Here is a 25272-nt window from a genome sequence, read left to right as displayed (position 1 = left end):
CAAAGGTCTTAGGCAGCCCTCACCACCACATTGCCTCTCCGTGAAATCTCATCTACCTCATTCTTCCTCCTCTCAATTTCATGAACAGATGCTGAAGAATACAAACTGTAGTCACATGAATGTTTAGACTATTCCATGAATTTATCCTCAGATTCTCTTTCAGAAGCTCTGATGTCAAGAAAACAACACATAGATTACATTTGTTTATATAAGCAAAATCAACAAGATTATCAATTATAACAAGATAAAAGACCTTGATTATGTCCAAAGACCAAGATGATTTAGAAGGAAGCCAGCCAACCTGAAGCAGCATCCAGAACCTTTACAGGTGCTCTGCTGTCCGTATTTGTTTGATAAGATTGCTATTTCCAGTTTGAAGGTAGAAGTTTGTGGTCTTCATTTCCTTGTAATGCTAAAAGTAAACCAAGAATAATTTCCTCAGGTGGTAAATGCGTTTTCCTAATAGTAAAAGTAATAACACAAGTTTGTTAGAAAGAACTTACAGAGCCCAGACAAAGTTTATTGAAGAAAACAAAACCCCACACAATCCAACTGAGAGATGCCCACTTTCACCTTTAAATCCCTGTAGAGTTGGTTTTATACTGATTGTAGGGTATATTCTGCCCTTTTCACTTAACATTATGTTGGGAGTATGTCATTACTTTATATATATTTCTTTTCACGGCTTTCTAATACTCTATTGAATGGATATACTACTTACTTAACGATTCTCTTATTTATGTATGTTTAGATGATGCCTATTATTTTGCTATTATGTTATAATGAATATTTTGCATTATACACACATCTAAAAGGCTCTAATAATTAATAATACAGATCAAATTAAAAATTTGAAGACACATAAACATGTTTCTGCAGGTTATAAGTCATAAATTATCCTTGCTTTCCCACCCTCACGGTGCTTTTTTACATGGCCAACCAACTTAAAAACATCTACATTTGTTAGTGCATCAACCTTTTCATTATCTGTTTTCAAATTTGTTTTAATATCCTGCTTTATTTCAAAAATTCTTTAATGGAACTTGGAAGTTTTTGCCTTTTAATGCAATATGTATAGTTATCTTTTCTGAAAAATAAATTACCTCAGAACTTAGCCTAAGACAACAAATATTTACAATCTCACACAATTTCTTTGCATCAAATACCCAGGTGCAACCTAGCTGGGCAATTCTGTTCAGGGTCTCCTATGAGATTCTAGTCAAGCTATCAACCTACAGCCAACCTACAGTCATCGCAAGCCCTGAGCAGCTGGAAAATCCACTTTTAAGCTTACTCATATGGTTGTTGGTAGACTATAGTTCCTAACTGGCTGTTGGCTGGAGGTCTCTGTTCCTTACCTTATGGACTTCGCCATAGAGCTGTACAATATGGCAGCTGCTTTCCCCAGAGTGAAAGATGCAAAAGAGACAGAAAGAGAAAGGATGCCACAAACAGAAGCTACAGTATTTTGTAACACGTACCATCACTTTTACCATATTCTACTGGTCACAAAGACCAACCTTGGTACGGTGTGGGAGAGCACCACATGAGAGTGTGAATACCAAAAGAAGAGGCTCATTTGGATTTTATTTTGAAACCATAGGATCTTAGAGACTGACTACAACATACAGTAATCTTTATGAGGACCCAAAATACGTTTGTAATGATCTTCTGTCAAAAAAATACTTCATGAGCTGCTACTTAGAAGACAGTTTACCACTACCTAGTAAGTTTGAATATTCACCGGTCCTACAATCTCAACTCTAGGTTTAACTTCCTAAAGAAAGTCTTTCAGTCTTTCACATGTGCACCAGGGCACATATAAGAATGTTCTATGCAGCCATGTTTGTAATAGAAATCGATCAATAACAGTCCAGATGCCCATCAATAGAAAAAAATAACACAATTAATTGTGGGGTGTTGGTATAATAAAATGCTATAGAGTAGTGAAACTGATGGAATAAGAACTACCCACATCAGTCCAGTTGCAACCATTGAATGAAAAAAGCAAGATACAGGCATGATATATTTCACAATAAAGTAAATTTAAAAAGCACATCGTATAGTAAAAACATTACAATGATACTTTCAACAAGAAAACGGTGGTTAACAGAAATGAAGCACTCACTATGCAACAGGCACTGTGATAAGCATGTCAAGTTGTTTTGTTTTCATTTAATTCTCACAACAGGTAGAAGGTTAAAATTAGTCTTTTTTTCCCTCATTTTCCAGATGAGAAAGCTTAAACTTATAGAAATAAAAATATTTTCCCAAGTTCACACAACCAGTATGTCATAGAGCTAGGATTTGAACCCAGGCAGAATGATGCTAGAGCCAACTGTCCTAACTGCTAACTTAAAATCTGGGTTTGTTCCTAGATTTAGCTCCATGCATCAATGACAAAATGAAACACTAAATTGCTTATGTGTTGAAATGATGTCTGAATTGATACCTAGTCCTTGAACAGGTGAATGGGCCAATTCATCATCTCTCCAGGTTCTCCTGCCTCTCTGCACTGTGCCCTGATGATGAAATAGACCTCGCCTTTCTACTAGGATTCCAGGCGACTCTCCTGTAAACACCAACTGGATAACAGGGCATATTTATTGAGCATTTACTGTAAGTCAGGCATTCATCTAAGTGTTTAGATGCACTAACTCATTGGATGCTCAAAACACCCTCTGGTAGACGTTACTATGATGCCCATTTTACAGGTAAGAGAACAGGCTTTGAGAAAACTGTTCCCAACAATTACACAGCTTGTAGGTGGCAGTGCCAGGACTTAAACCCAGGCATTCTAGCTTCCAAGCCTATGGTCGTAACCACTCATATACTGTCTCCCATGAAGTATTATGCTTAGAGTAAAGGCACATAAGGAAAAAACTGGCTCTTTTTCTAATGAAATATATAAAATATAGAGACTTCACTGATATTCTAAAGAATTTCCATTATCATATTTTCCTAAGGTGTGAAAAAAATGTAACATTTAACATGTGTACTAGGAAAAAACATGATGGCTTCATCTTGGAGACAGTAAGAACAATAGAGTTGTGTTTGAGTTTTTTTTTTTATTGAAGTATAGTTGATTTACAATATTGTATTAGTTTCAGATTTACAGCAAAGTGATTCAGTTTTATTTATATATATGTATGTGTATATATATATATATATATATATATATATATATATATACATATATATAAACTTTTTCAGATTCTTTCCCCTTATAGGCTATTATAAGATACTGAATATAGTTCCCTGTGCTATACAGTAGGTCCTTGTGGTTTATCTATTTTATATATCATAGTGTGAATCTGTTAATCCCAAACTCCTAAATGCTCTTGAGTTTTTAATTTAATTTTGTTGCAAGTTCACTGTCTTTCTCATCTCAAGCTAACAAGATTTAATTCAACTAGTTAACACATTACAGGCATTTGATACACATTTATTTACTTTAAGTCATTTTTTAGGGTGAGGAATGACATTTTATATATTAATCAAAATTTGGGGCTTCCCTGGTGGCGCAGTGGTTGAGAGTCTGCCTGCCAGTGCAGGGGACACGGGTTCGAGCCCTGGTCTGGGAGGATCCCGCGTGCCGCGGAGCGACTGGGCCCGTGAGCCACGGCTGCTGAGCCTGCACGTCTGGAGCTTGTGCTCCGCAACGAGAGAGGCCGCGACAGTGAGAGGCCCGCGCACCGCGATGAAGAGTGGTGCCCACTTGCCACAACTAGAGAAAGCCCTCGCACAGAAGCAAAGACCCAACACAGCAAAAATAAATAAATTAATTTTAAAAAGAAAGCTGTTGTATGTAGAAAACTTTAAAAAAAAATTTGGTGGCTCCCACTATATATGAGACTCTAGAACAAAACATATCAAGTTGGAAAACACACAGCCTCTGCCCACAGGAGTCCCCAGCCTACTGGTTACAGTGCATATAATGACAGTGCATATAATTACAATTCAACATGTTAGGTTCCAAAACAGAGGAATACACTCTACAAGTGACTGACTCAATTTATGCTGCCCTAAAAAATAGGTGACTTTTGAACTGAGCCATACAAGATAAGTGCCCATCACTAGGCAGAAATGGAAAGGAAGGGCATTTCTGGTAGAGGGCACAGCATGGTCAAAAGTTTCGAGGCACAAAAGCGTATGACATGTATAATTTTTTGCTGCCAGAGTGCAAATTGCTTAGGCAGACATGGTGGAAAATGACCCTGGAAAAGCCAGTGGTAGGAGATTATGAAGGCCTTTGCCTGACTCCATAGTTAGGCTTGAGGGCAACAGGGAAGCAAAGATTTCTTAAGCAGGAGGGTATGATGGCTATTATTTTATAATGATAACTCTGGTGAAGTGAGTCTGAAGGCTATTTTAACAATTCAGTCAAACAATACCAGGAGACTGAACCTTATGAAACAAGTAGTATTTCGGACCCCATTTTACAGATGAGAAAATCAAGGCACAGAGGAATATAACACCTTGTCCAATGCTGCACAGCTGGTAAATAGGGGAGCCAAATTCAAACCCAGGTAGTGGGACAGTAATGTCTCCTGCATGTGTCCCTGTTCTGCCAGGTGGGCTGATGATCATGGCAGGTGAGAAGGGAGAGAGCCGAGACAGCTAGAGCCTTGAGCTTGAACTACAGAGCAGAGTGGACGGTGCTCCCAGAGAACACTACATGGATCACAGAGAAGAAGCAGGTTGGGTGAGGAATCGATGAATTCCATTTCAGACATGAGTGCAGGAGGTCTGTGAGAGCCCGGCCATGACACCAGAGGGCTGTTGAAAATGCCAGGACTAAGCTTCAGGAGAGGTGTGGGCAGAGAAAGTCAACCCAGACATGGAATACCCTGCTAAATAGACTCCGTTCCACCCAAGACCCACATCCTGAAGACGCAGAACCTGAGGCCCTGAGAGGCAGTTCAGAAGAGGGAGCTCTAGAGCCAGACTCATGTTCAAATGCTAAGCTTAAATGTACGTTCTGGGAGACGTTTCTTCACTTTTCCAACCAGAGTTTTTCATTCATTCATGGAGACTATAATACTTCATTTGTCACATTGTTATAAGGATTTAAATTAATATGCATATAAAGCACCTGGCACATTGCTTTCCAAAAGTAAGTGCTCAGTAAATGGTGATCATTATTATTATCATTTCTATTTGTCAAAGGTGGGGCTAGAACATAGAAAACGGTCTGGGCAGCCAGCCCTGTTACTACTCTCTTGGCAGTTTTTCCCATAAAATTCTCTTACCTACATGGAATTGTCACTAATATCTCAACCCAAGGAAAGAAGGTCCTTTTGAGGAATATGAGTTCTCTATTTGCCAAAAGAATGACCTAGAGAAATGAGATAAAAATTGTATATATGTATATGATAAAATATAAAACATCGATTGAAAACAAAGCAAGTGCCACATTTCCTAGATTCTTAAGTGACTGAGGCAAATTCATGGGGTGATTCATGGTCTCTAAAGCAGAGTCAGGGCAGATGAATGGTAGAAAGTACGCTTTCAGCCATGGTCCCCTGGCTCAAGATTTTCTATTGCGACAATATCTATGTCCACAAGGGGCACATCTCCCAAGAAGGGTGGGTGGTATTTCAGGAGTCACAGAAAATCTTGAGATCTGAAAACCCAACAGAAAAGACTTGAACTTGGAAATCAAGTAGAAGCTTTAAAGACCGAAGGCTACGTAAGCATTTATGTATCACTTTGTCATTCCCAGCTCCTTCAGCTGTGTTTTATTTTGGGATTCAATGTGGTGACTAACAACATGGTTATTTAGGCAAAGACCTTAGGTTTGAAAAATTCCAGAAGAAGAGAATTTCTGGGAAAAGGACTCTAATTCACATTACACACACACACCGCCCCCCACATACACAAAGTTCAAAACACAAGCCAATACACTTAAAAAGGAAAAAGGACGTTGGAAATAAATGAAATTTATTGTTTAATTTGATTGCCTCTAAGATAATATGTTCAGTAAGGATGTGAGTATCAGCAATATGGAAAAAGTAAAAAATTGAAAAAAAAAAAAAGAAGAAGAAGAGGAAGCAGTGCCAACCGCATCCTTCAGAAATAAGGAGAGATGTTTCAAGATAAAAATCTTTTTCCCTCCCCACTAAAGATTCCTGGCCTTTCACTTCTCTTTTCTGAACATTGCTGCAGAGCGTCAGATTCTGCTGGTTCTCTCTCCTCCCATGTTCCCGCCCCAACCCATGCTTATCTGAATATATAAGCCTGCCCTTTGCTCAGATTTATGGGTCGAGCCAGAGCTGTGTGTATTTACAGTGTTCTGACCTGAAGACCCCAGGCCGAAGGAGAAGAGGAGGAAACTGAGCCCATTCCATAAACAGAGACAGATATGAGGGGGAGGTAGACGGCCTTGCTAGCACTTAACATTTTTAACTATTTGGCCAAGCTTAAGAATTAGTGATTAGATTAGAGCAAAAGAAAAACGAGGGACAAGAGTGCAGACTTGGGGGGAGTAAACTGTGTATTTTTGCTCTAGTCACTTGGAGGGTCTAGGTTGCCAGATGGGAGTGGGGTTACATTTAATGTGAAAGGTCCGAAAGAAAGTTGGTAACTCGGATACAGAGGGAGCTCTGGGAAGGCAGAGGGTGTACAAAGAGGAGGTTATAAACAACATTTAATAAGTTGGAAAATTTCTCCAACCACAAGTTGAACGTCTTGTGTGAAGCAAGACTTCTTGCGTTTTTTGAACTGTAATGGGTTATAGAAGAAAAATCTCCTGCTCCGGGCTTAAATGAGAACACATTGCCACAGATTAGCAAAACCTAATCAATTTTGAGTTGAAATATTTTTCTCAGGGTCTGGTGGCCACTTGAAAGCAATTCCACTTTCAAACAGGGCTGCTTGGTAAAGGGACCACCCCTATGCAGAGCTCTGGTACACGCACCAGTTCAAATGGGAAAGAAAGAGCAGCTGAATCTTAAGCAGTGCTTGGCACCCAAAAACTGAACCCCTCTTTCCCCAGGGCCACATCTTCACCCATGAGCAAAGTGTGAAAGCACAACTTCTGTTTGGGCTCTCCTCAAATAATCTACTTGCTGGAAAAACTGGAATGCATGTGGAAAAACTGACCTGCCAACTGACTAAATTAGAAATAATCTGGCCTCATAAGTAAAGGCTACAATATTCACTGGAGATCTCAAAAGCAAAGCAACTGGGACAACAGAGTAAGTGAATCACCCACAAATCAATTTACATTGCAACAGAGCAAAGAGCTGTGATGTATGAGATTTAACCCATGATTGGAGAATTTGTGAAATGCCATGGAATTGTTTCTTTTTTGCTCATCTTAATATAAAGCAATCTGGTTCCCATGATGTTCCCTGTTAAAGCATCTGCTAGAATGATATTGTTTGATTGGAATTTTTTTGTTTTCTAAGGTATGTTCTGGGTACTGAAGAGTATCATTATTATTCTAAATGGGTTTCTGTGACTTGGATTGAATTATCACTAACAATTGCATGAGAACATGTGTGTGCTCAGCACTGTGTGTGGCACTTCATAAATGTTAACATGTTTATTAGTATTATATTAGTATTAAAGTCATCAGTAGGAAATCAAAAGTAAAATTGATTCTACAACTGAACTTTGAAAAATGTATAATGCAAAAATGCGCTGAAATGCATTTCCTTTTCCATTTATATTTGGCATTTTCTGTTCAAAATTAAACATAACATTCAAAGCTATGGAGCTAAAGAAGGCACTTGAATTATTCCATCAGGGCAAACTGAGTACACAGCAGTGAAAACTTGGGCTAAATGTGCTGAATGGGAAACAGCTACCCTAACCAGGTTGCATTTGTAAAGTCAAATGAAATGCATGATATTCCAGAAAACTAACTTTTTCTTGTTATCATTTTTTAACTTTCCTCTAAAATAACAAAACTTCTGCTTTGTCAATAACGCATGCTCAAAACAGATGCAAGTGCATGATGAGGATTTCAGAGGAATTTGGGGACTATTACATCGCAGCTAAAATGCCTTCCTGTGTCATTTCTGTTGAGATCCATTTGCCGGTGGAATCATTTTGTTCTCTAATATGGTGTGGATCATAGCAACAGTTCGATGTAACCATCTAGGAGCAGAGGCCTAGCTCAGTGTGCCAGAAAAAAAAAAAAAAAAACACGCACCACAAAGAGCATTGAGATGAATGGCTCTATTTTATGAGCCATAAAAGTTTTATTCATCTTGACACTGAAACAGGTTTAGGCAGTGAGTTGACACGCCTTAAATAAATAAGTGGAATTAATTCCCCAGCCCTTGAAACAATAGCAGCATGCACGTAGCACGGAGAAATGCCCCATTGTTTCCTGTGGCTGCCTGATATTGATATTATTTGTGTTTTTCTGTGCTGCTGCTTCAGGGGCCTGGTTGATCCACTTCAGATTCATCCCGTTTTATTAGAGGTTGAAAAAGGTTCAAGACCTGTTTGCACCACAGCTCCCACCGACAGCTAAGGAACCAGTTTGGCGTCTGGTTTGTCTGTTGTTTTACTGCTGACCTTCCAATCAACTTTAACCCCTGACCTCCGGAGGCATCTATCATGACAAGAGGCTGTTTAACACAAATGGTGCCCATTTATAGGGGAAGAGACTCAGAAGATTTCCTTTTTATGAAGAATTTAGTTTTTCACCCCTCTTTTCTCAGTCACCACAGGTGAAATCCCTCTTAGCAGCTGGCTTATGAAATCATGGGAAGGGAGGCCTTAATGAGCAGAAAGCACCCTCAGCTGGAGATAAATATATGCAAATGAGATGCACACACAAAAGAGCCTGGACAGAGAAATATCTGCAATTCCAGCAAAATGCTGCCTGCAGCTCGAAGATGAACAGCTTTGATAAAATGGTAACAAAAAGCACCTTTTTATTCTCCAGCGTGTTTTACATTGCAATAGGCCATTGTCATTGCAAGCCAGTGGAGCATGCAGGGGTTTTCTGCACTGTTTCAGAAAACTGTTTAAACATTTGTTTTAAGGCATTCATGAAATATAATCAATGGACTGCTTCTGTGTTGTCGTTGTGATTTTTTTTTTCCTGAATATGTTTTAGATGTGACTGTAGTTCTTTTACCTGTTGGTCTTTTCATAGTTTCATACTGCTGTCTTGCTGAGCTATTTCACGTTTTGGTGACTGTTTCTTCCACGGGCCAGAATGAATTTTTTCTTTTTAATTTCAATGAAAAGAGACGTCAAGTTAATAACTAGTAAGAATCGGCTTTGAGGAAGGGTTTGAGCCATCACAGAGCAGCACCCAAACAACTAGTTTTAATGATGGCAATCAAGTGTGTAGAGCTAATTCAAAGACAGGCATGTAACATGCTGATTTTAATAAGCGTTAAAAAGGCAATCTCTAACTTTTAAAAGTCTCTTTTTAATTTAATCGTCCTTGGTTAGTTTGCTGCCAAAACAAACAAAACCATTAAAATACGTTTTCAATAGGTATCCGCAGTGTTATTTGATGGTGTTTTAAATTAGCATTGTGTTGGGAAAATATTGATTTGATGAGCTTTAAAAATGGAAAAGCTAAAATCATTAACCTATTTGGGGGGAAAATTTTTTTTTCTCTAAAAAGGAATTAAGCCCCAACCCCAATCGCTTGCGGGAAGACAGGCTGGACCCAGGACAGAGAAATTGCTGCATTTGAGCATATGTATGATGTTTAGGTTAATAATCAAGGCAGTTAAGGTGAGAGATGAAACACTAGACGCTTCTCATGTGTCAAAATACCATCGCTCTAAAAGCTCAGCAATATTTGGTTCTTTCATTTATAATCCAATCCTAGCATTCTGAGTAAAGATGTACGAGGATCTTTACATTTGCTTTACCTAAATTATTTCATCTTGGGAGCCTGGATTGGAGCGGAGACGTTTCTTCTGAGCACTGTGTAGCTTTCACATTTTATGTGCATTTCATCAGACAAATGTCAAATTTGCTAATAACAAGAAAATCTCCTCATTTTTAATCATGCCACTCCTGTTGCATGGGTAGGGGTGAGAGGGGGTGGGGAGGAGGGAGTGAATATAAAAGCATGGAGCAGTCTGACCAAAGAGCAGAAGGAGAAAACGCTTCTTTGGGTTTTAAAATGACACATGCTTGGTTATCTCCATGTCTGCGTCAGTGCATCATTAAATTCAGAAATTCAGGAGTTAATAGAAACTTGGTTCTATTAGGGATGCTTTTGCCAGCCCAGGTTTGAAGCAGCATAATTATGCTCAACGGCTGTTGTTTGGAAAGGGCAAACAGCATCTTAGGCACAGAACAATGAAATTACAGCTGAGATTTAGGTTAGCAAAAGACATCTTCTCTAGGCTTTTATGATTCATTATTTCCCATTAAATACAGTATTAGAAGTGTACACTAGATAGCTCATGGTTGCTGATCTCGGAGCACATTATCTATATTACACAGGTCTGGGGAGCAGAATTAGAAAACTTTGGGGGAATGAGCAATATGTGTTTGCTGATAGAAGTACCATATGGCTCATCTTCTTCAATTGCTTTCATTGCGACTCTGATGCCGGAGAAATTAAAGTTTTATTTGATGTGGCACAGCTTAATGAACTGTCTTCTGTTAGGAAAATTGAATATGTTTCCTGTTATTTGAGCACAGAGCCTCCATGGTTTGGCTGATGAGGGATGCATTATGTATTGTTTATTTAGCATTTGGAAAACAAAAGCAAGATATTGAAGGTAAAATTGATTACTGCTGGATTGCATTATATAATCAAGTTTTCTCCCTTTAAATATACCTTTACAATCCTTTGGTAATGTTTTAATATGAGATTGTTCCAGGTTTTTGTCTTGCCAAAGTACACAGAGCTTGGTTTTTTTTATCGAGATACCTTTACTTGTAAACAAGCCACACGACATGCTAAACTTAGTATTGCTATATTTATAAAGTTCGAAGAATGATATTTGGGAGATGAAAATAATTCAATTTGTGTGTCTCTAATGGCAAAACTTCCAAGTGAGCCCCCAATCGACTTTGAGAGAATCTAACATTTGCTAGCTGAAAGGGGAATGTCATTTTCTTTTGTTTGAAATAGACCACTTAAGAACATGCCTTACGAGAAGGAAGGAATTTTTCATATTAGGAAATACAAACCTCAAAATATCAAATTTTAGATTTTTGAGTTAGTTGTCAGTGAATGAAAAGCTGGACTCAACCTGTGAATTTAAAAAAAAAAATGAAGTGTATATTCCATGAATTTAATTTTTTACTGAATAAATATGTTTAAAGAAAACGTATAACCAAAAATATACTTACATGATGAGAAAACTGGGATGTCATCCATGTGAATGTTCTCCACTCCCTGAAGAATCTGCAAAGAGATACATTGAGCATTTTGTTTAATTTCCCCCTTTTTGTTCTGGATCTGATCATGTTTTAGACATATAAAATGTGAATGATCTCTAAAAAGACTGAATGTAAGATCATCTAATCGCTGTGTTTCTTTCATTTTTCAGTGAGAAATATTCCTCTCATGGGCTGATGACTCAGACACAGATCTGCAACTAGGATAAAAAATAGTTAAAATGAATCAACATTTATCTGGAATATACAGTCTTGACCTAAAAAAAGTCATCTGTCTTCCATGTCCTGTGATGTTTTGAGGATTCTGGCAAATATGTCAGTTAAACAAACTTCTCTCATAATCTAAATACTGTCTGTTCAAGAGAGGCTTCCAATGTTTATAGCCCAAAAGTAAAGGAAAAAAAAAAAAAAACCTGGTATTTAACCAAGAATAGTGATCTTGAAAATGTCTCTGAACAAAGTGTTTAAGCAAAACTTTGGCTCCAGATATTTTCAATTCCTTATTCGTCTCCTGATTTTTTTTTTCAATGAGGTATTTTGGTACGCCATCATTTCACTCCTTTTCTTGAAATTAACGAATTCATTTCAAAAAATTAACGCCTGACTAGTGACCTGCTCCTACAAACTTCCTTAAGAAACAGTTGAGAAGAAAACATCACATTTTTATGAACCCCATCTCCTGCCAGCAGCCTCGGAGGAGGAACACCATTATGCATTGTTATCAGCGTGGTGTAATTTGACTGTTGACAAAGTATCCGTGGCAGTGAGAATGAGCGCAGTTAGAAGTGTGGCGGATTGTAATCAAGAAGATGCTTAGCTGTGCAACACTGCATCTTGAGCAGATTTGAATCAACATTGCCTTAAGGGGACACACACACATACCAAAAGGAAAAAAATCCATTAATTTTTAGAGGGAAAATTAGAGTGGCACTTAATGAAGTGAAATTTGACATGCGTTAATTGCTCTGCAGCTCCTGTAATTAGAGATTTTCAAATTCTTTTATTGCTGTCACTATGATGGCACATTGTCTTGCCAGACAAATAGTGAAATTGTAAATTCATTTGATCAGGAAGTTTTACGGAGGAAGATTGGATTGTATCATCGAGCCCACTTCCAAAATGTGGACAGTTGGAGAGCAAAGAGGGGTTCTCAGCTTTACCTTCAGCACAGATAAAAATAGGCTTATTAAAATAGTTTCAGTATGAGACTTAATGTAAAGGAAGCAGGTGCTGATGTGATTTCCTTAAACAGATGGAAATGTTCCTCTGGTACTCATGCCTCTGTTTCCAATGAAATATTTCAGGTGGAAATACAAGCTAGCAAGATGCTACATTATATACACATTCTCATATTTCTACTTATGTTCTTCAGAAATTAGAGACAGGAGGATTTTGAAAGTCCGTGTCATGTTTTTCCCAGGTCTGAAGTCTAAGGCAAACAGTACTTTTGATCCCCTTATTAATCTTAAAGTAATTATACTGCTGTTTGGCCCTCAGCATGGCACCAAATATGATACCATAATAATTTTGGTTTCCCTTTTTCAACCCCTCTTGTCTAGCCCTTGAACCTCTCTTAATTCATTAACATATTGAATTTTTTCAATTTTCCATTTTCTTGCAATAACCATATTAATGCCAGGGTGAAAGCTTGATTGGAGCTAAATTACTTGTTACCTGCTGGCATTTATTTATATGGCATGGAATTATAAAGCTTTGCTATTGTCATGCCTTGGGCGAATTGTTTATGACACCAGTAATAGGAGTAATTGTTATTGTTGAAATTACCTGTCAGCTACCCATAGCAGTGGCCCTTGTCCCACTGACAAATAGTGACAAGGGAGAGGTATCCTCCATGCGTCCCCCTGATGGCTTCTCCTCTGATAATAAGAAGTGCAGGGCCTCTGATAATTTGCCTGTCACTGTTGAGTGCAGCTCAGAGAGAGTTGGCCAAATTGTTGTCATTCACTTTGACAAAGACAGCAAAATGCTCCCGTGCAGGAGGAGGATTATCAAAATAAATGAAATCGCTTACACCCCCTTTGTTTGTTTGGCTCAAGAATTGCCTGGCTTTGTATGAGGTTCTGAAATTAGGGTCCATTTCTTCTGGGTATCGTGCTGTTCATACTAAGATGAGGATCCCAGGCAAGAGAGCATTTTCTAAGACCCACTGTTTTGCAATTTACATAGGTTGTGAAAAAATTATATTCAGATATAAAGAGAGTCAATAAAATTGTAATAAGAAGTCTAAACATGTGGTTGAATACCTTAGTTTAAAGCACGTGTAAAATTCACACCTTTTTCTCTCTGCCTTCCTTTCATCCCTCTTTTTTTCTTTTTTGACCCACGCAGGCATTCAAATTCAATAGGTGTTCAAAAGCACACATTTCCCGGTTGCAATCAATTTTTCCTTAAAAGTGTGGAAATCTGCATCTCTGACTCTTAAAGCCTTAAAAGATTACCCAGTCACATTTAGGATTATTATTTCAAATGGCTCTTTCCTTTCCATAAATTATCTTTTATTTATATAATATCTTCATGTGTAAAGAGAGAAATGAAACGTAGTTCCAGGTATGCAGCATCAATTTTCACAGGCTAACAGAGGAAGCAAAATGACTCTGTTATTGCCAGAGTTCAAATATAAATATTTGCATTTTAAAACCCCTTGGTTGCAGCCTGTGAACCTGTCATAGAAGAGAGAAGGGGACAGGAGAGTGAGGGATGGTGTCCGGGGTTCTCCCCATTTGAAAGAAATGGGCTTTAAAGTAATCAAACCTCTGCTCTTGTAAAAGCCAAAATCATTCTCACCATTTCACCAAAGGCATCATTTCACGCTAGGAAGATTCTTATTTTTAAGGGGCCTGTGAGGTTACTGCTCGTAGGTCTTCTTGACAAATCCTTGCCATTATGAGAAGTTGCAAAGAAAAGAAAAAAAATAACTAGGATAAATGTAAAGTATTGGCTCCTTATAGGGTAGTAATCAGCTGTTTATTGGTCTCTACCAGACACGTAATGACCAAGCCCAGTGTTAAGTGCCAGCAACATCGCCCTGGGCCCCTCCCTCCTAACACTGGCCATTATCTGATTAAAGAACCTCCAAAGAAGTCACTATTGCATAATTTTATGGGTCTTAGTGCAGGTTGGCTGGCAGGAAAACTACCTAGGCGGGTTGATAAAGCAATAGTGAAACGACTTTATTTACTCCACTTATACCTTGCTCTCTGAGACGGTCTCTGAGTATCTCACACGCTGGTGGCGGCAGAAGACACCTAAAAATTGGTTCAAATAGGAATTGTGTGAGAGGTAGGAGAGGCACCGGCGGGGGGAGACAAGAAAAGTAAAATTATCTATCTCTTAAAGCTTTTCATGAGCTGCACAATTTGAAGTAATTAACAACATCGTTACGGGCATCTAGACCTTGTCTTTGGTGTTTGGTATTTCAAGCAGGTAAGTTTCTAGCAGTGCTAAAATCATACATGCGATAATATGATGATGGGAATAAAGTGTTTCTAATTCTTAAAAATAGTGTAGTCTTCTAAAGGCTACCACTCGCTGGTTAACAGTGTTGAATGCCCCTGATTAACAAGTGGAAGGCAGCGACATAATTAAGAGGTTATCTGTAGTCATAAAAATGCTCAAACCTGTCTTAGAATGTGATCCCTTTAACAGATAATTTTTAAGAATGTAGCATGTCCTCGCTTTCTCTGTCAAGACACACGTTAGTGATCCCAGGAGGGAAAATAAACATACGTTTTTAAATGAAGATATTTTAAATGTACCCCATATTTCAGTGTGTGGCTGTAACCTGGTCTTTTTTATGTTCTTCCTATAAAACCTAAATTAAGCCTCTTAGGAGTGGTTTTGCTGTAGGTTTCATCTAAAAACACAATACATTTTAAATGATTCCAGTACTTGAGCGCACTTTAACATGTAATCACTAATGTGCATTCTCTCCCCTCCTCTTCCAAGCATCAGCTCTTCTAAAGGGATGAGCCTTCTTTAAAATTTAGCTTCATTTGAAATAGAAACTTTTAACAAATAGTAATTGCTCCTGTAGCTCTATTGAAATGACTAGCAGCAAATCTTTTCTCCTCTCTCTCTCTCTCTCTCTCTCTCTCTCCTGTAACATTTTGAAACACCCATCAGTGTCAAAGGAAACTGCACACATCTCCTTTGCTGCTCTAAATAAGGCTCAGCAATGTTAAGAAAAATGTCAGAAAAAGCTCAGTGGATTAAAGTAACATTCTGCACCATGTCACCGAGAATGGCAGGGCATACTGGTCTGCATAATTCTGAAAGATATTTTGTGTAGAATGCTTCCTCTATAAACGAAATGAAATTTTATTTGGAAAGATTTAAGATTGTATTTGATCACCTACAACATTCAGTTCTTTTTCTAAATCTCATTATTCCTTAATATGCCTTTGGTGTGTATTTTTAAAATTAGAACAATAATACACTCTTTGTAGAATGTTTCTCCACCCGTGTGCAGCGTTAAAATACACTGTGGACTCGTCAATGCATTTTTCTTTTCTTTCTAAAATTCCTAGAATGTTCATTCAGTGAAAGTAGTAAAAACTCTGGCTCTTACACATGTAAATTCATTGAACTAATCAGTCCTTTTACCCCCTTAAATAAAATTTGTATATGGCTTTGGAGATTTTCAGCACAGTTCATTTAGTGATATAAAAAAACATAAAGCATTTACATTTCATTCATGTATTGAAAATAAATGAATGGTTTGAGGATTTTAGTTTGTTTTATTCTATTTTTCTAAAGAATACTCAATTATTGAAAAAAAACGAGTACAATGGTAGTAAAACATCCCACAGTATCATAAGTATGTAATTAAAACTTAGCAGTTAAAAGAAGAAAACATCTTACAAATTCAATACTAGATACCAATAGACATGACAAGATTAGTTTCACAAAAACAAGGTAAATCTCCACTGATTTTAAACAAACTTTTTCAAAACAGGTTAAAAATGAATTTAGACAAATTTGTCTCTTAACCTTTAAAGATTTCCTGCCCGTTTCTGTATGTCCTTTATTACATTATTTTTTTTATTTAAATTACACCATTAACTGGATATGAATTTATCAAGAATACATGTATTGATTTATAAAACAGTACCATTAATTATTATAATAGCTAGATGTAGCTGATATTACAAAGCCATTTAAAGGTTTTTAGTATAACTCGGACATACATAGATAGATAGGCATTATGGACAAGACTACAATTCAAACTGGCTACCAGCAGTTAATGAAATCCTTGATTTATATTCTAGTTTAGAGATTGATTATATTGTTGCTTTGTAAAACTATTTATATTATGCCATTTTTCAAAGGATGTCTCAATAAAAAAGCTAAATAAAATATTCAGTCAATTCCCAAAGCAGATTTTGTTTTCTATATTTTAAATGCTAGTGAAAATAATTGATTGTGTGTGTTCCAAGCTTTGTCATTTCCATTCCAGAGGTGGCTTTCCTGATGGGAGACTCGTTTGCAATGCACACTTTCACACACTCTTGGATCCTTGCAGAAAACAAACCCCTTCTCTTTATTTCATTAGCCGCCCCCCCAAACAACAAACCCATGTATATTTCACAAAACCCATGCATCAGGACACATAAGTCTTTTTGGCATCTTTTATGTTATGCATTTTTTTTTCTTAAGGTTGTGGAAAACTGGGACTTACCCCAAAGCCGCAAAACAGGCAATCACGAAGGAGTATTTGGGTAAGAATGCAATCTGAAGAGAGAAAAAAAAAAAAAATGAGGAAGAATATAAGCAAATAACAGTTACACTTTCAAATTGCTTTTCAAATGTTAATTAGCCAACGAATAGGTTGAAAGTTAAATTCTTTTCACATTGTACTTGGTTTGGGTCTCCTAGTCTCTTTATTTATATCACTTTTCCTTGCCTGGCAACATATGTTACCGATTTATTATAGTATTTTTACTGTTAGCAGACAAATCTAAAGGCTAGCTGAGAAGGCTAGCTTCATCTGATGACTTTAACAACAACTGCAGGGCATCCTTGAGGGTGAGCCAATAGGCTCTTTTGAAGCTATAATACTATTAACCATTTTGATGCTGAAATATTTCTTACAGCTAAAGTTGGTTCTGTCTTTGTAGGCACTCTGGGTTTTACATACACAAAAGGTAAATGTAAATGATTTGTTTTGCAAATATTTCAATAGCCTTCTAGGCACTTTCCTCCATGTGTCTTAAGTTCCCTAAAAGCCGTATGAATGCTGTGGCTTCTTTATTTCCACCTTTCTTTTACAGGACACTGAAATCTGGGCACAAAATAATAAGTAAACAGCTATCAGGCATCAAGTTAAATTGTCACTTCACCCTCTCCCATGCCATTAATTTTCTGCTATGTTATTAAAAGAAAGAAACATTCTTTGGAGTTTCAATGATCGCATCTTTCTGACATATGTACAGCCCAGAAAAGTAAATTTCAAATGAGATTCTTTTTTGGCTAAGAACGTGCAATTCCTTTCCAAATTAGAGATGTCATATATTATGGTCATTTTAATGGATATGTAATAGTAGCCAAAAATTTATGCCTTTTAATATGCGTACAAGAAAACGTCTGTTTCAGAGTTGTATTTGTTGACTAAAAGTATTCACTTTAAAGTTGCCAAATAATAAACTTCCGTTTTTGATCATCTGTAATTTACTTCACTCCAAATTGTCTAGTCATTTTAACTTAAAATTTTTATAAACGATCTCCTTTTCCACTCAAATATCTCATGCGGAGTTCACTTACAATTTCAGGTAATTACATTTTATAGAAATTCTCTTGCACATGCATGACTTGAAAATTTTGAAATTAAATCTTAAACGTTGGAAGCCAGTATTTCTTATCTGCAAGGTCTGGCTCAGTAACTAAAATTTAACATCATCTTGATATTAGAATTCAACCAATAAAACCGAGATATGCATGGCAGCAGTCAGAGGTCTGGCTGTGAAAAAGTGAATTTTGCGGTCCTGGAATGCTCTCTGTACCCCTGGGATCCAGAAAGCGCTAAGACATACTGTCTGTATAAACATATCTAGTATAAGAGATTCTGCATGCAAATCGTAGCGATGACTCTGCTCTCCAACATATTTAAGAATACACAATCATACCTGGTTTTAAGACAAAATTGCAAAATTGCCTTCAGAACAAGTGGTGAAATAACCACCATCTATCTAACCATTCATCTGATTCTAATATTTTTATTGAATAAAAATATTTTTATTTATTTCATCCCTTGTACTTCGATATACTTTCCAATTTTTATTTTGGTATTAACTATAATGACCCCATCAAAATAAGAAGAAAAATTTATATCTTTACATATATAGTTATACAGTTTCATCCTAGTCTAATTTAGGATAATGTCTAAGTGGGCTTATTATTTATATCTATTATCAGATATTTACCATATTTATTTCTTTGTCCCCAAGAGGCATCTTATGGTGACGGTGGGTAATTTTAGGTCAGAAGCAATTATGATCAAAAGGATTTCAGCTTCAGAGAATGCGGCTAACTTTCCAAAGGCATAAATGCACAGCAACTCCAAAAAATGACCATATATGTCATTGGGGTTATGAATACCCAGGCAACTCACTTGCTAGTCCTGTCATTCCATGAATAAACCATCCCATAAATGTGCCTATTAGGACACATTCGTTTTTAAATATTAATTTTCTTAGAAAAATGAAGGGAGACAATGCTGTTGGTGGCCCTAGAGTTTTCTTCTTCTAAAAGAATTATATTCTTGAACCAAAACTGAATCTCCAGCAGAGTTTTATCCCCATATTTGGAAGCATACCAGCTGTGTACATGGGGCTCCAGGCTCCATGTTGTTTGTTGCTGAACTTGACGCTCTTCTAGACTAGGCCCTCTACTCTGTGACAGAGTGCCTTGATAGATGGGATGGGCTGGACTGTCCCTTAGTCTGTCCCCATCCACCCATACCTACCACATTCTTTCACTCTTGTCCACCCCAAAGCAGGTGCCTTTGAAAGGCCTGAATGTAAGATACAGTTTCCTCTGGTTTCCCAGCTCAGGTTCTGTCATTACCTTTCTCTAATATATTTAAGCAGCTCCTTCCAGCGACTGGTCCGAGCCTAAGCTGGGATCCCCCCTTTCCTGTTGTTCCCTCACCTCTACCCCGACCTCCAAGGGCCACCCCCCTGCTTTCTGTTTTGTCCATCACCTCAGTTTCTTTTCCCCTGTTTCTGACCTGCACTTTTTCTGGATCAGACGCAGGCAGGTTGAGAGGTAATGAGAACCAGATGGACAGAGTGCAGAAATTGCCCAAATGGGTATGAGAATGTGGGAGCTGTCAGGCATGGAGTGAAGCTGGAATTTTTCAGCAATAAAATGGGATTTATCGCCACTCTACCACAGTCATTGCCGACAACCGTTTACCTTGACAGAAACCCCATTCCAATAGGCCACGCCGATGCAGATTCTTTTTTCCAAAGAGTGATGATTGGTATTTGTTCTAAGGCTCAAATGGCCTGCACTAAAGGTGAAGCATTAGGCCAAAGTCCTGTATTCCCCACTGAGGCAAATGAACCTGCTAAAATAAGTTCCTTCCACAATGGCTGTGTAATTGAAACCAGAAAGTGAGAGAATTTGATAAATTGCTTGACCCTGAAGGAATGTTAAGGTCATAAATTTTCATTGCATTTTTTCCTCTCTCTTTTTTTATTTTTATATATTGATTATATTTAGTATTTACTTCGAAATTCAACAAGCTTACAGATCATCAGTTGTGGCCCCAGGGGAGAGCACAGTAAATCATCAATTAAGAGGGTAGGGGACATTCTCCCCTCATCTTCCAAAGAGGAATGTCAGCTCCTCAGTATTCCAAGGATAGTCATGGAGGTGTCTTCCATGTCAGAATTATTCCAACTTAGCACGCAATTTGTCCTGGCATGGACAAAGTAAAATCCACAGGAAAGATTTTTCTCAGAAGGGTGCTACTACACTTCTATCATTTAAGAATGATGAACTGTTAAGAGGCTGGCAATACATTTGCAGCCATCACACCCACATACCTTTTTCCCTCCTGTAACCTAAAAATAAGAACAATTGGGTTTTAGCTAAAAACCATGATCCTCTTTTTTAGAGGATCACGTGGGAGTGTGCCTGTGTGCGTGTGCGTGGAAGCATCATGCTCCTGAGTGCTGGTTTTGGCAAAGACCACTTGAGATTTTTCAAACTTACTTTTGTTAAAATCTGGATGATCTTAATGTGGAAATAAAACAGAGGTCATAAAAACAGTCCAAGCCACATGTTACAGAATATAAAATGTACTGAAACACTAAAGTTATCACATAGCAGCAAATTTCTACACATCTTGCTTTAAGGTTTTACTTGTTTTTCTAAAAAGTGAATGAATGAAGCTTTCCAGCATTTTTATTTAGCTGTATTTTCTACCGATTGTTTATGGTGATACGATATGAAGATATATACTCTCTCAACCTGAAGCATGTTAAATAATTTATTGATAGCCAAAACTTCTTGTCCTTGAAATTTTCAAAGAACAATCTATCTCCTGGGTATTTATGTGCTTGGCTTGTTCTCACTGTTAAATAAGTAAAATCAGAAGTATTTGATCACTAATGTATAAATTTTATGTTCAGAATTTTCAGGATTCAGGAGATCCCAAATGGGATACAGGGCAGAATTTTTGACTGACCATTGGGACAATTTCCCTAATTTAGGAAAGATTGATTCGTGCTGATTTATTTTCAATTATTACTTATCAGTTTATTGGTTGAAACCAATACTAGCTCTAGGATGTATAAGAATTAAATAACCACATGCATTTTTTTTCAAAACCATCTAAACTGTATAAGTAAAAGATAACTTATGCTTCATTCTACAAAGTATTATCAGTAGGGGTGAGGCTAAATAATCTCTAGTCCCATATCTTACTTTCTTTTGTTCAAATGTAATATCACCAATGTATATTGAGTACATATTTCTATCTCAAAAAAAATTTTTTTTGTCAAGTAAGGAAAGAAAGAAATTCAAAATCCTTCTTATTCAAAAAGACAAAAGTCAGAGAATTTGTGAGTGATATAAAATAGTAAGTAGTACAAGAGCTGTTGAAAAATCTTGGAAACTGCCACCAAAGTACAGGGGAAGGTGAGAATTTTCATGTTATTGCTTAGATGTGTATAAATATTCTAATAAGAATTCAGCAACAATATGTTTTCATCTTATAGCGGGGGGGACCATGATGTACATATGATCTACTTTTAATCTTGTGGCTTTGTCAGTGTTAAAAATGGAACTTGGGAGGGAGACTCAGGAAGGAGGAGATGTGGGGATATATGTATTTGTATAGCTGATTCACTTTGTTATAAAGCAGAAACTAACACACCATTGTAAAGCAATTATACTCCTATAAAGATGTTAAAAAGAAAAAAAAGGAAATTCTTCCACACTTAAAAATTTTGTCACAAGGCTGTTTCAAATAAATAAATAAATAAATATATGTACACATATAGATATATATAAGCATAAATAAAATATGAACAGAAAATGGCTTCAATCACTAATATTTTTGCAAACTAATGTTCAGCTGATGCAACTCAATTTTATTTTGCATCACATTAGTGTCATAATGGTAATGACTAGCCTTTATTCACTAACAGTTTGAGTCAGCACTTTGAGACATTTTCAAATTAGGTCATACTGCACATTTGTGTCTGATACAAAGGTTGATTAAGAGAGCTGCACAGTTTTAAAGTGATGCGGTGTGAGTTGAATTAAGTTCTCTCTGATACTTACGGGAAATGTGAGCCACCATAACTAAGCAGAAATAATGTATGGGCTATAGGGGGAGAATACATTTCCACAGAGTGCTTGAAGTCATACTCATTTACAATTTCACAAAGTCCTCTGTCTGTTATGGAAGAATTCTATCATGGGGCCTAGAAAAAAGCAATGAATTACAATAAGGACACTGGAGGCCTGGTCCCCAGACCTGTTTCAGTGAAAGTCAGTTTTTGCCTTTATGTCCCCTTTGATCATCTCAATAAAGACCTTTTTTTTTCTTCTAGACACTGTCTACTGCTTTTCTGAAGTCAGAATGATCCGGTGTCACAACCAAACCATTTACCCATAATACAACGATTCGGAGGCCAGGCTAAATTGCTCTATGCAATCTAGACCTGGGGAAAATTTAAAAAGTCTATTTAAAGTGATATTGTCATGGCAAATCCATAATCTCATCAAAAATCTGAAGAAATAGGATTTTCTTTAGTTGCCCAGCACTTCACATAAATTGTAAAAATGGCCCCTACAAGGCAAAGTAACTTTTAATTGGGTTTAAGGAGAACAAAAATAAAAGCTGAAACTCTTTAATTGTTGGTTTGTCCAAAAGGGCAAAAATAGCCGTTATTATTAACACTGTACTCACTTCATGTTGCCCTCTCCATAGCATAAAAAAGCCACAGAAGATTTTCTAAATATATATATATATATTTTTTGTGCCAGTGGCCTTAAAGAAACCTGGACAGAAACCCAAACAGTGGATGGCACTAAACTGAAAGAAAGGCTCCTTGGCTTGGCAAGCTTTGGTCCCAGGATGCAAAAGAAGCTACTATAGCTCTCTTGCACATACACTTTGCTTGCTTTGCATTAGCATCAAACATAATGCGATCAAATCACATTTTATTTTGATAAGTCTGGGACAACATGCACTGCCTTGCCCCCTCCAGACCTGTTACCTCCAGCTTATTCTCAGTTTCTTTCCATCTGAGTTTTCATAGAAATTTGGACTGAACTTGTTTTCTTGGGCAAGACACCTAAATAAAGTAAGAGGAAGGGTTCCACCAAAAAGAAGGTGTACATGTTGATTGTTTTCAAAATAAATGCATTTAATTAGGAACATGAAGTTGTAATGGCCACAGTCATTCTCAATGTTTATAAATGTGTTTATATTCCAGTTCCCTGAAGATTTTCGCAATGAAAGAAAAACAGCTATCAAATCTTAGAAGGAATATAAACAAGAACTGGAAGGAAAGAAGAAAGGAAGGGAGGGAGGGAGGAGGGAGGGAGGGAGGAGGGAGGGAGGAAGGGAGGGAGGAGGGAAGAAAGAGGAAGAAAGATTGATTCACCCCCTTCCTTCAATCCCAACAAAATCTGTTCATTAGCCACCTACCCCTCTTCACTGATTTCTGTCCTTCAGCTGTGAAAGACCACAATCCATGAAAGTGATACATAAATTTGCTGCCTTCACCTTTGCTGATTTCTTGTTGCTTCTCATAACCAATATTTTTAATATTATAACTTGAAATTGAATAATCCCTTGTTCTTGCTAAACTCCAGAGGTTGCTCTGCCCAGCCCTGATTATTTATCACAAAAACAAGGCTTATGAGTATCTTCAAGTGGAATTTCCTGTGACTCCGATTAAAACACAGATATCCCTGGATTCAGAGCCTGCCAATTAATACCCGAAGCGGTGGTGGCACTATGTCTCAAGCACGTACATTTTCATTTTCAACACACCCTGGTGTGTGCAATCACTTAATTTACATTTTCAAAAGGTCACTTGTGGTGCTAGCTGGAATGAATTGTATATTTTACTTATTTTGCAGTAGGCTAATTTGCCCAGCCAGGGAGACACACTTTTCCCAGCCACTAGGATGACATAAATCTGAATCAGCCATCATATCACAACGAATTGGTAAAAGTAGTTTTGCTATTTTGTTAAGCAGTTACGGGAATACTTGAGTTTCTCCAACAGTTTAATTTAGCACATGAGAATAGCATCTAGTGAGCTATTTTTATTAATAGTGGGTTTTTATTATTATTTTGCAGAATGGATACAGCAACATTACCAGAGTTCAATATGACTTTTGATGATCTGGTGTGCAGTGATTAAATAAGGTTAATCTTCATTTTATATGCTAATAGGATATTTATAATCTCTACAGCATATCCAATTTAACGATTTTATTCTCTGTTGTTCAGAAAGTATTTCTTATTAGTGAAAGAGAGAATACCCTTACGTTCACCACAGAGGCTAGTTTAATTGGGCTTGAGTGCACTGTGTATAATTAGTTCACTTCTCTAATATTTCATCTATAATTACACAATGAATAATGTGCTTAAATTTCATAAAACTAGTAGGTTCAAAGAACTCACTAAAAATGAGCATTCTGTTTTCAAGCTTTCCCAAGCCTTACTAAGAGCCTGATGAAAATATGGCTGAAGCCAGTATGAATTTCTTGAATGGTGAAGCCTCTGAGGCTAAAAGCAAAAATAATGTCCCCTCCAGCTCCACTCATCTCACCCAATGAGAATGTTAGCAGCAGGGCTGCTTGGACCAGGCCCAGCTGCCACCGGAGAAACAGGATCAAAGTCCCCACATGCTATATTCCCAAGGTCTCTGCAAATGTCAGACTGCAAGATGGTATTTTGAATGGCAAAGCTATTTTGTTTGGGGTTTGGGTATTTTTGTCCCCCCAATATTTAGAACTCTTTTGGGTAAACTCATTCCAGACAACAACCTATGAAGTTGTATCATGGAAAACAACTTTTAATTTTGTTAGGGAATGTGATCACATAGAGAAAGAGGGGAAAAAGAGAGAGAAACTGGTGTATGATTTTGAGGGTTCCTCTACTGATTGAAGGGAGTTAGTTGGACCTCTGAGTGTACATGTATGTATTGTTCATCTTAGTTCAAACAAGGCTATTTTTACACTAGCACTGTAGTTACTTACAAAATTTGAAAAAAAAAAAGGACTTCAAGGACAAAAGAAAAATGTATTATGGGGTTTTAGGAGAGTTTTTTTCAAGGGCCATAGGAAGCCTCCAGTTTCAGTGCTATCCAGCTAAGGGGAGTTAGCCAAGGTCAACAGCATGTTCACATGGCCTCTTCAATGTGCCTTCTCTTATAC

The 25272-nt window shown here is 37.3% G+C and overlaps 1 long non-coding RNA gene across 1 annotated transcript; it reads right to left on the bottom strand.

Moving 5' to 3' along the window:
• Positions 1–269: 269 nt before the first annotated feature.
• Positions 270–23704, bottom strand: LOC309815716. The gene is made up of 5 exons (XR_014295925.1): positions 23531–23704; positions 17042–17094; positions 14554–14609; positions 11296–11350; positions 270–412 (listed from the first exon to the last, which is right to left on the bottom strand). It is a non-coding gene; the product is annotated as an uncharacterized lncRNA (long non-coding RNA).
• Positions 23705–25272: the final 1568 nt, after the last annotated feature.

This window comes from Mesoplodon mirus, assembly GCF_964341445.2.
Source record: "Mesoplodon mirus genome assembly, chromosome: 14".
In the NCBI taxonomy this organism is placed as follows: Eukaryota; Metazoa; Chordata; class Mammalia; order Artiodactyla; family Ziphiidae; genus Mesoplodon; species Mesoplodon mirus.
This window is presented reverse-complemented; position numbering and strand designations above follow the sequence as displayed.